This window comes from Chrysochloris asiatica, unplaced genomic scaffold, assembly GCF_000296735.1.
Source record: "Chrysochloris asiatica unplaced genomic scaffold, ChrAsi1.0 scaffold00240, whole genome shotgun sequence".
Lineage (NCBI taxonomy): Eukaryota > Metazoa > Chordata > Mammalia > Afrosoricida > Chrysochloridae > Chrysochloris > Chrysochloris asiatica.
This window is the reverse complement of record NW_006408758.1, coordinates 961,074-971,620: the sequence shown is the minus strand read 5'-3', so window position 1 is coordinate 971,620 and position 10,547 is coordinate 961,074.

Sequence of the window (10,547 nt, the reverse complement as noted above, 5' to 3'; positions counted from 1 at the left end):
TATCTATCATGATGCTATTTTGCACACTCTCTGGAATATTCATCCTGAAATGTAGCTTCTATTTTTTTCTAAAACTTTTTGTTTATTTTTAACATCTGCCTAATACAAAGTTCCACTAAGCTCATTTATGTTAACTAAAAAAAAAATAAAATTGAATGCAGATTATTTATTTGATAATGTATTTGTTGTAGTTGGTTTTAAGTGTCATTGAGTTGGTTCTGACTCATAGTGACTCTATATAGGGTTTCTGAGGAGTGGCTAATGAGTTTGAACCTCCCACCTTGCAGTTCAAGGACCTTGCAATCAAGGGCATTTTCCAGCAGCAGATAATTCTATACAGAAATAATTTGGTTAATTATTCCATAGAGAATAAATGCTATGAGTATTTTTATGTTTGTTTTTTAGCTTTTGTTGCAATTTTTTTTTTTTTTTTTTGAGTCAAACCTTTTAAGGAATTATTTCAATAAAGATAATTAAAAAATTTGCAGACCTTTGAGAATTGCTTAAGCAGAAGAAATATTAACGGGGCAAGTTCTACCCTTGTATTAAATTTTTAACTGTAATAGGTAAATTTGCTGCTAGGGCAAGAGCCTATTTGTACAAAAATTAGAAGTTTGTTGGTTTTATAATTGGTTTTATTTTTATTCCTTTAACTTGTTGCTAATTATTCTGGAATGTTATTTTCTTATCTCTTCAACTGGATAACTCCTAAGGACCATTTAGTTTCTCTTGAAATGTCACTTTTGCCAGGACTGACCTGCAGTTCATATAACCTCTTCTCCCTGGCAAACCAAAACCAAAACCAACCGCCCCCCCCAAAACAACAACAACAACAACAACAACAAAAACTCACTGTGATCAAGTCTATTCCTTTTCATAGTGACCCTATAAAAAGAACAGGACTGCCACATAAGGTTTCTTAGTCGGTAAATCATTCTGGGAGAGCCAGACTCATCTTTAGCCCGTGAAGTGCTGGTGGGTTTGAATTGATCTATGGTGAGCACTCCAGTGTTACCTAACAATATTACCTAACAAGTCTCCTTCAGTTCATATAAACTCCTTGTTACTTACTCTAATGATATCCTTTTTTTTTTTTTTTCTTTCTTCCTGTTGTCATGTTCTTTTAAAAAGACTGGTATTTATTGAATCATTCATTCATTTTTTAGTTCAGTAATTACTTTGATGTTTCTTCCCACCTTGTCTAGATAACAAATTCTGTTAGTACTGGAAAGTATATAGGTCTTATTCATCTACTGCTTAAGCTCATTATTGTACACAGTATAAAATGTCAATGTTGTTGTTGTTCTTAAGTGCCTTTGAGTCAGTTCTGACCTGTAGCCTACCTGTGTAGGATTTCTGAGGAGGGGCTGGTTAGCTTGAACTTTGCAGTTCAAATGACTTTACAGTTCAGCACATTAACCCACAATATTTGTTAAATGAGTGAATAAAAAATCAGTAAAATTACGAAGGGAATTCTCAAGTAATTGAACAAAGTGTGAAAGTAGACATAATTTACCTATACATTATTGTTGTCAAATGCATTCAAGTCAGTTCTGACTCAGCAACTCCATATAGGGTTTCCGAGGAGTATCTGGTAGGTTTAAACTGCTGACCTTGTGATTAAAAGTCCAGTGCTAATTCTACAGCACCCCATCAGGAGTTCATCTGTGTCTATGTTAACAACTATTTATTCTTTTAGCCATAGAAAATCTAATTGCATTCCTTTTTACATGTTTATTAATGTTTTATATTTATTTTAAAAAGAACTTCAGAAACTTCTTTGTCATTTCAGCATGTCTCAAATAAATGAACAATTTTAAAGTCTGATGTTTTTCATAAAATTGTCCATTTTTGTTGTTAAGTGCCATGGAGTCAGTTCTGACTATGTTAGGGTTTCTGAGCAGCTGCTGGTGGGTTTGAACTGTTGATCTTCAAGTTATCAGTATGGTGCTTATCCTATAGGGCCACACCAGGACTCCAAAATTGTCCATGATAGACTTCTAATTATTTAAGACCTTTATACAATTAATGAATCCTGACTGCCAAATTAGTCATTCCTCAACTGTAACATTCCTTCTTCTATAGGGATGGTGCTTTTATTTTCTGTTGCCATTGTTGTTTTTTCTTCCTTATACCAAGTTTGTTTGTTTGTTTTTTTATTCCCCCTGTTGTTGTTATTGCTAAATTCCATTGAGTTGGTTCCAACTTTTAGCAACCCTATTTAGGGTTGCCAAGAGTGGCTGGTGAGTTTGAACAGCTAACCTTTCTGTTCAAACTGACTTTGAGGTCAAGTGCTTATCCTATAGCTCCACACAGGGACATCATGCCCCCTGTAGATACTTTCAAATTTTTTATTTTCTCATATATGAAAGATTAGTCGAAGGGGAGAGATTGTCAGGAATGATAATGTTGTAAATAATTTTTAATTTTGGAATTTTTCGGTCATTCTTTTTTAATATTAGTATAAATAACAAGAACACTCATGTGCTAAGTTTGCAGCTTTTGGTGTCAACTAGGCAGCTACACCCAGAAACAATCAACTCCCAAAGTAAAAAATGTTAGTATTTGTCCTCAAAATGAATAATGCATCTCCCAGAATTCCCAATTCCAAACAGAATCTTCAAGATATTGTTAGTCTAGACAAGGATGAAGCATTGGGTAGAAGAGACAAATCTACCTGGTAGCATAGTGGTTAAAAGTCAGGCTGCTAACCTCAAGGTCAGCAATTCAAAACTAACAACTGTAATGCAGAAGAAAGATAAGGCTTTCCGTTCCCATAAAGATTTACATTCTTGGAAACACGATTCAGGGTCGTAATGATTCAGAACAAACTCCATGACACACCACCACTACCACCACTATGGAGTTTATATTCTAGATGGATTTTAGCTTAAGGAACTTAGTGCTATCTGTTGTACGCCTTCCTGTGTGACTTGAAAAGTGATTTTTCCTTGAAATTGACCCACATATTGTGTGAGCCCAATGTCCAAAGGTGATATAATCCTGTTCTTTGGCAATAGGTACTTCATAAATAATTTGGGTTTCAAACTGGGGTCACCTCAGGTCACTCCAGGAATCAGGAGTGGTAGTAGCTCTACCATTAATACAACATTTGGGAAATTTTGCTGCGGCAGCTGAATCAACAGCTGGGATTCTAAAATCCCTAACTTGCACATAGGATTCAGCTTTCTCACCCACAAAATTATGGTCCTATATTTACCATCTGTGTGTCACTTTATATTTATGAAATTATATTAAAAAATGGCTTTATTGAGAAAGTATGAAAAGTATCATTTTTAGAAAAAAAGCTATTTAAAAGCATGGATCAGTGACTTAGAAATGAAGTCTTGACAAGACATGCTTCAATAGGCATAACAGCAGCTCATTAACAAAGAATAGTGATTAGCTAGTAACTTTTGAAAAGGATCATTACTAATTAAAAAACAAACAAAAAATACATAAAGCCGTTGAAAAGTCTATCCTCATTATTAATAATTGCAGAAGCCTTCAAAATTGCGGTGGAATTGACCCAATGCTTTATTCTCCATAACTATATCAGTTTTACTATACTATAGAAACAAAAAGTGACGTTAACCTTATGGCACCTTTGAGCGTCTTTTGTTTTTGTTTGTATTCAAAGGGCATTTGCTGTTTGCTAGTAATGTTGTTGGAATTAAAGGAACAACTTCCAAAATTGCAGGTCACTTTATTAGGTGTAGGACAGTTTGAGGAACAGGGAAACCGGATTCTACCAGTCAATAATATACACAGGTGAGATGCAAATCTCCCACTAACTGTTTCCCTTGGTCTCATTAGCCCTTCTCTCCATAAATAAATAAGGCTTCTTTGAGGAACAGCTTCCAGGTATTGAGCCAGTACTTCTGAGCAATATTAGCCTGCATTTGAAGAAAGAATAATTAAAGAGAAAATGTTCCCCAAACAGGTTCTCACTGTAGAGTGAGGAATTGTACCAGTCTAGGGAACAAAGGGCTTGAACTTGATGTGCTTTTGTTGCATAAAATGTCAGTTCTCATACACCTTCTTGTGAAAAGTAATCAATGAGTTATTTTTATTTCTCTGAAGAATGGTCATTTTAAGTTCTCTGTTTATAGTATTTTTTACTGAGAAGGGACCTTAGAGAGGAACATTTCACAGAGCAGGACCACTTTTACATTTACCTTTTGCTAGAACTATAAAGTGACATGTTTATCTTTCATATTGCAAATAACTGTTTATGTGTGAGTGGATAAACAGTTTTTGTTTGTTATAAATTATTTGGCAAATTATCAATTCAAAATTCCTGCTTAGGCTGTTGTTAATTGTCGTCGCTACCTAGGGAGTCCTGGTGTGGCGCTGTGGGTTAATGCGCTGGACTGCAAAATGGGTTTGAATCACAAGTTCAGCAGTTCAGGCTAACCAGCAGTTCCTTGGAAAACCTATATAGGGTCTCTATGTGTCGGAACAGACTCAATGACACTTAACAACATCCTATATAGGGTTTTTGAGTAGGTGGCTGGTGAATTTGAACCGCCAACCCTGTGGTTCAAATGACCTTGCAGCCCAGTGCTTATCTTACAACGCTACACCAGGTCTCTGATGCTTAGGTTAGGGAAGAGAAAAATCACATAGTATCATTTTCTAAATGTTTGCTTACTCTTCAGATTTTGAATAAGAGTTAACATTAACTTTTACAAAGACATTTTCTTTCTTTCAAAGTGGTTTTAGATTCTTAATCTGCTGTTATCTAAAGTTTGATAATGAGAGACAATTTTGTTTGTTTTTCATAAAAGATATCCACTGTCAATAACCCGATAACTGTACTGTCTTAATTTAAAATAATTGCACTGAAACAAAAAATAAGCAGCTCTGTAACAGCGAGGTTTTAAAGGGAAATGCAGTTTTCTAAGTCAATTATAAACAAACTGAACTTCAAGATTTCCCTTCTTATCTTAAAGCTCATACACTGCTAGTCAGCCTCCTGACTTCCAGTGTTTAGGAGAGCACAGCTGTTAATGGCTCATTATACTTAGGCTTCCTGATCTAGACATGTAAATGCAAGTCCATGCCTCATGAAGAATGATTGATTTAGTTACATGGACATAATTGGTCTATTAGGAAGAATCAGATCGTTAAGGCCTAGGGAAATAAAGGAGTTAGAGTTGAGGTTGGCTAGACTTACCTTGACATGAAAGCGATCAAGTGAAAAGGGACCAATTGGCATCTATTAATATAGGTTACTAGAGTCCTGGTATGGTGCTGTTGGATAAGCACTAGACTGCTAACCACAAAATTGGTGATTCAAATCCACCAGCTGCTCCTAGGAATCTCGATACAGGGTCACTATAACATCAAACTAAGTTGATGACAGTTAACAACACAAATGGGTTACATGTTGGGCTGCTCACTACAAGTTCAGCAGTTCAAATACACTAGCCTCTCTGCCAGAGTAAGATGAGGCCCATTCCTTAAAGATTTACAGCAGCAGCAAATACTCTAAAACATGTGAAAAAAATCACAAGAAATTAAGTTGCTTTCTTCACTTTTTTTCTCTGAAAAAAGATCTATAGTACTTACACACAAACACAAAATGTAATTTCAAGATATATGAAAATTCTTTACGAAGTAAAAAATTCTTCATTCTAATATATAGGTTGTTGCTATGTGCCATCAAGTCAGTACCAACTCATAGTGGCCCTATGCACAAAAGAATGAAACACTACCTGATCCTGGGCCAACCTCACAATCGTTGCTATGTTTGAGTCCGTTGATGCTGCATGTGCCAATCCATCTCATTGGGGGGTCTTCCTTTTTTTCTCTGACCCTACACTTTACCAAACATGATATCCTTCTCCAGGTCCTGGTCCCTGCTGATAATATGTCTGAAGTATGAGATACAAAGTCTGGTCATCCTGGATTCCAAGGAGCATTCTGGCTGTACTTCTTCCAGCCCAGATCTGTTTGTTCTTCTGGCAATCCATAATACTTTCAATATTGTTCTCCAACACTAGAACTCAAATGCATCAATTCGTCTATAGTCGTCCTTATTCACTGTCCACTTTGACATGCATATGAGGTTTTTGAAAATACCATGGACTGTGTCAGACACACCTAAGTCCTCAAACAGACATCTTTGCTCTCCATCACTTAAAGAGGTCTTGTGCAGCATATTTGCCTAATGTATTATGTCGTTTGATTTCTTGACTGCTGCTTCCATGAATGTTGCTAGTTGATCCAAGAAGAATGAAGTCCTTGGCAACTTCAATCTTTTCTCCATTGGTAAGAATGTTGTTTATTGGTCCAGTGGTGAGGATTTTTGTTTTCTTTACACTGAGGTGCAATTCATTCAGATGCCTGTGGTCTGTGGTCTTTCATCTTCATCAGCAAGTATGTTAAGTCTTTCTTGCTTTTGGCAAACAAGGTTGTATCATTTGCATATCGTGGATTGTTAATGAATATTCCTCCAATCCTGATGCCACCTTTTTTCTTCATATAATCAGTTTCTCATCATACAGATTGAATAAGTGTGGTGAAAGAATACAACACTGGCACAAATCTTTCCTAATTTGAAAACACTCAGTGTTTTCTTGTTCTGTTGGGAAAAACTGCCTTTTGGTTTATGTACAGATTCTTCATGAGCACTGTTAAGTGCTATGGAATACTCATTCTCGTCAATGCTATCCATAGCTTGTCACGATCTACACAATTGAAACCTTTGCATAGTTAATAAAGCACAGTTAAAAATCTTTCTGGTATTCTCTGCTTTCATCCAAGATCCATCTGATGTCAGCAATAATATTCTCATTCCACATCCTCTTATGAATCTGGCTGGAAATCTGGAAGTTCTATGTCAATGTATGGTTGTAGCCATTTTATTTATTTATTTATTTAGCAATATTTTGCTTACATGGGATATTAATGATATTTTCTGATGATTTCTGCCTTCTATTAGGCCATTTCTCTTTGGAATGGGCACAAATATGGATCTCTTCCAGTCAGTTGGCCAGGCAGTTATCTTCCAAAATTTTTGGCGTAGATGAGTGAGTGCCTCTAGTAATGCATCAGTTTGTGGATAGGTTTCAATTTATATTCCATCAAATCCTGGACGCTTGTTCTTTTCCAATGCCTTCAATGCACCTTGGATTTCTTCCTTCATGATCATTGGCTATTGCAATGGTTGAACATTGACTATTTCTTTTTGGTATAACACTATGTGTTCCTTCCATATTCTTTTGATGCCTTCTGCATCTTTCAACATTTTGCCCATAGAATCCTTCAATATTCCAAGTCAAGGTTTGAATTTTATCTTCAATTCCTTCTTCTTGAGGAATGCTGAGTGTGTTCTTCCTATTTGGTTTTTTAACTCGAGGTCTTTGCAAAATAAAGGTGTTTGAAATGAAGAAGTCAATGGTCATGCAAAATTCTGTTATGCAATCTCTAGGATTGTTTCTATCACCAAGGCCCTATTTTCTAACTACTGATCCTCTTTGTTTCCAACCTTTTCATTCCAATTGCCGGTAATTATCAATACATATCATATTCTTTTATAGTGCTGGTTTTGATGTGCAAAAATGTGGAGTTGAGACTGGCTACTGGATAAAAACTCATGTGTGTTTTTTCAGGCCCATTCTTAGGCCATCATGAAGACTTTACCTGGAAGACCTCAAAAGGGAAAATTGCAAACTCCATACCAAACGTGGTCCACTGCCAATGACGTTGAAGTCAACAATTCTGGCCCAACGTAGCTGTCCATGTCTTTTAGTCATATATCCATTCCTAGATTGTTGTTGTTAGATGCAATTGAGTCTGTACTGACTCATAGTGACCCTATGCACAACAGAACAAAACACTGCCTGATCCTGGGCCAACCTCACAATTGTTGCCACGCTTGAGCCCATTGATGCTGTCACTTTGCTAATCCATCTCGCTGGGGGACTTCCTCTTTTTGTCTGACCCTCCACCTTACGAAACATGATATCCTTTCCAGCGACTGGCCCCTCAGGACAACATGTCCGAAGTATGAGAGATGAAGTTTGGCCATCCTGGCCTCCAAGGAGCACTCTGGCTGCACTTCTTTTAACACAGATCTGTTGATCCTTTTGGCAGCCCATGGCACTTTCAATATTCTCCTCCAACACCATAACTCAAAACCATCAATTCTTCTATGGCTTTCCTTATTCACTGTCCAGCTTTCACATGCATATGAGATTATTGAAAATATCACGGCTTGGGTCAGGTGCAACTTAGTCCTCAAGCTGACATCTTTGCTCTTAAACACTTTAAAAAGATCTTGTGTATCAAATTTACCTAGATTTGGCACCTTTATAGGTAGGGCCTAGTGTGGCACTGGGGGTTAATACACTGGACTGCAAAATTGGTTTGATCTGCAAGGTCAATGGTTCAAGCTCACCAGTCACTCCTCAGAAACCCCTTACAGGGTTGCTATTGGTCAGAACTACTAGATGGACTTAACGAAACCATAAGTAGGTAGTTGCATTGGGGTATCTTTGGCAAAGGCCTTATTTAAGTGCCTCTGTTAAGACATTCTTATAGAGAAGAAAGGGGAACACTTGAAGACATTTTCCTGACTCTGACTCAATGTTGTTGTTGTTATTAAGTGCCCTCGAGTTGGTTCTATCTCATAGTGACATTGTATACAGTTTCCAAAGAGTGACTGGTGGGTTTGAATTGCTGAGCTTGCGGCTCAAACTGACCTTGCAGTCTAGAATACTATACTATAGTGCCATGTCAGGAGTCTACTCTGACTTGATACTCAAAACATTTTCACAGTTAGCCCTTTCCCTCTGTTAAAAAAAAAAAAAAAAAGTAAAAGAAAAAATGGTATGGGAGGCAGTGTCTGATCTCCTCTAACCTCACAAGGTGAGAAGAAGAGATCACTATTGTCATTAGCTTTTTCTTGATTCCTATGAGGACCTCAAGGCAAAGAAAACAAAAATCCCCTCCACTGGACTAAAAAATGACTTCATGATAAATTCAGAAAAAATTGAAGTTGTCAAGACTTCATTTTGCTTGGATCTGCCATTAACATTCATGGAAGCAGCAGTCAAGAAAACAAATGATATATTCTCTTTAAAGTGTTCAAAAATAAAGATGTCAGTTTAAGGACTAAGGTATGCCTGACCCAAGTCATGGTATTTTCAATAGCATCATATGCATGTGAAATTTAGACAATGAATAAGAAAGACAATAGAAAAATTGATGCATTTGAGTTATGTTGTTCAAGAAGAATATTAAAAATACCATGAACTGCCAGAAGTACAAACAAATCTATACTGGAAGAAGTACAGACAGATTGCTCCTTAGAAGCTCAGATGGTGCAACTGCATCTCTCATATTTAGGACATATATATTATCTGGAGAGGCTAGTCTCACGAGAAGGACCTAATGCTTTGTAAAATGGAGGATCCGTGAAAGAGAAGAAGACCACTCAATCAGATTGACTGGCACAATGGAAGCAGCATGTGCTCAGGAGTAACAATGATTGTGAGGCTGGTGCAGGGCTACATGGTATTTTGTTCTGTTGTACATAAGTTTGCTGTGAGTCAGAACTGCCTCGATGACACCTAACAACAACAGTGGGGAGGGGCCAGAAAAGCCTCCACACTCCAACCTTCTTACCAGTTCAGAAACCAACTGTCTTTCCTACAACACTCTCTATTTCTCAGCTGGGTTCAATAATTAATTTCGGTAGCATAAAAGAAGTCACAGACCACAGACTCACAATGATGGGTTTCATTAGGTAAGTTGTTGTTGTTATGTATCAATGAATTTGTCTCTACTAAAGTTACCATATGTTGTGCACAACAGAATGAACACAGTGCAGTCCTGTGCCATTCTCACAGTTGTCCTTATGATTAAGACTACTGTTGTTGCTACTGTGTCAGTCCATACTGTTAGGGAAATTCCTCTTTGCTGATAATCCACTTTACCAAGAATGAAGTTCTTCTCCAGTGACTGATCCTTCCTGTTAACATGTCCATACACCTAGAGGTGAAGTCTTACCATCTCGCTTATGAGGCTGTACTTTTTCCAAGTCAGATTTTGCATATGAAAGGGTTGGAAATACCAAGCTTGGGTAAGGCACAACTTAGTCATCAACCTGAAATCTTTACTCTTTAATACTTTAAAGAGGTCTTTTGCAGCAGATTGCCTAAATGCAATTTTGATTTTTTTTTTTTTTTATAAAATTTGTTTTTGATGTTTTATTGTGAATTATATGATAGTTTACATGAGAGCTTTAGTTTTATATTTATTCCACCGTATATTGTTTCATTGCCATGGTTCCAATCCCCTCCATACATCATCAACTGACCAAAGGGTATACCATATAAACCCGCCCCCTACACTACCACCCTCCCACCCCCCAAGCTTCAGCACACAGTCCCTCTCCCTCTCTGGATCCAAAGTTCCCAGCAGCTTCATCACTCCACATCATCGTCTCTGCCTCTATCTCAGGCATCGCTGCTTCTCTGGGTAGGGTCCTGCTCTCGGCTCTTCTCCATTGATGGTCCTAGAGACCTCCACTCCTA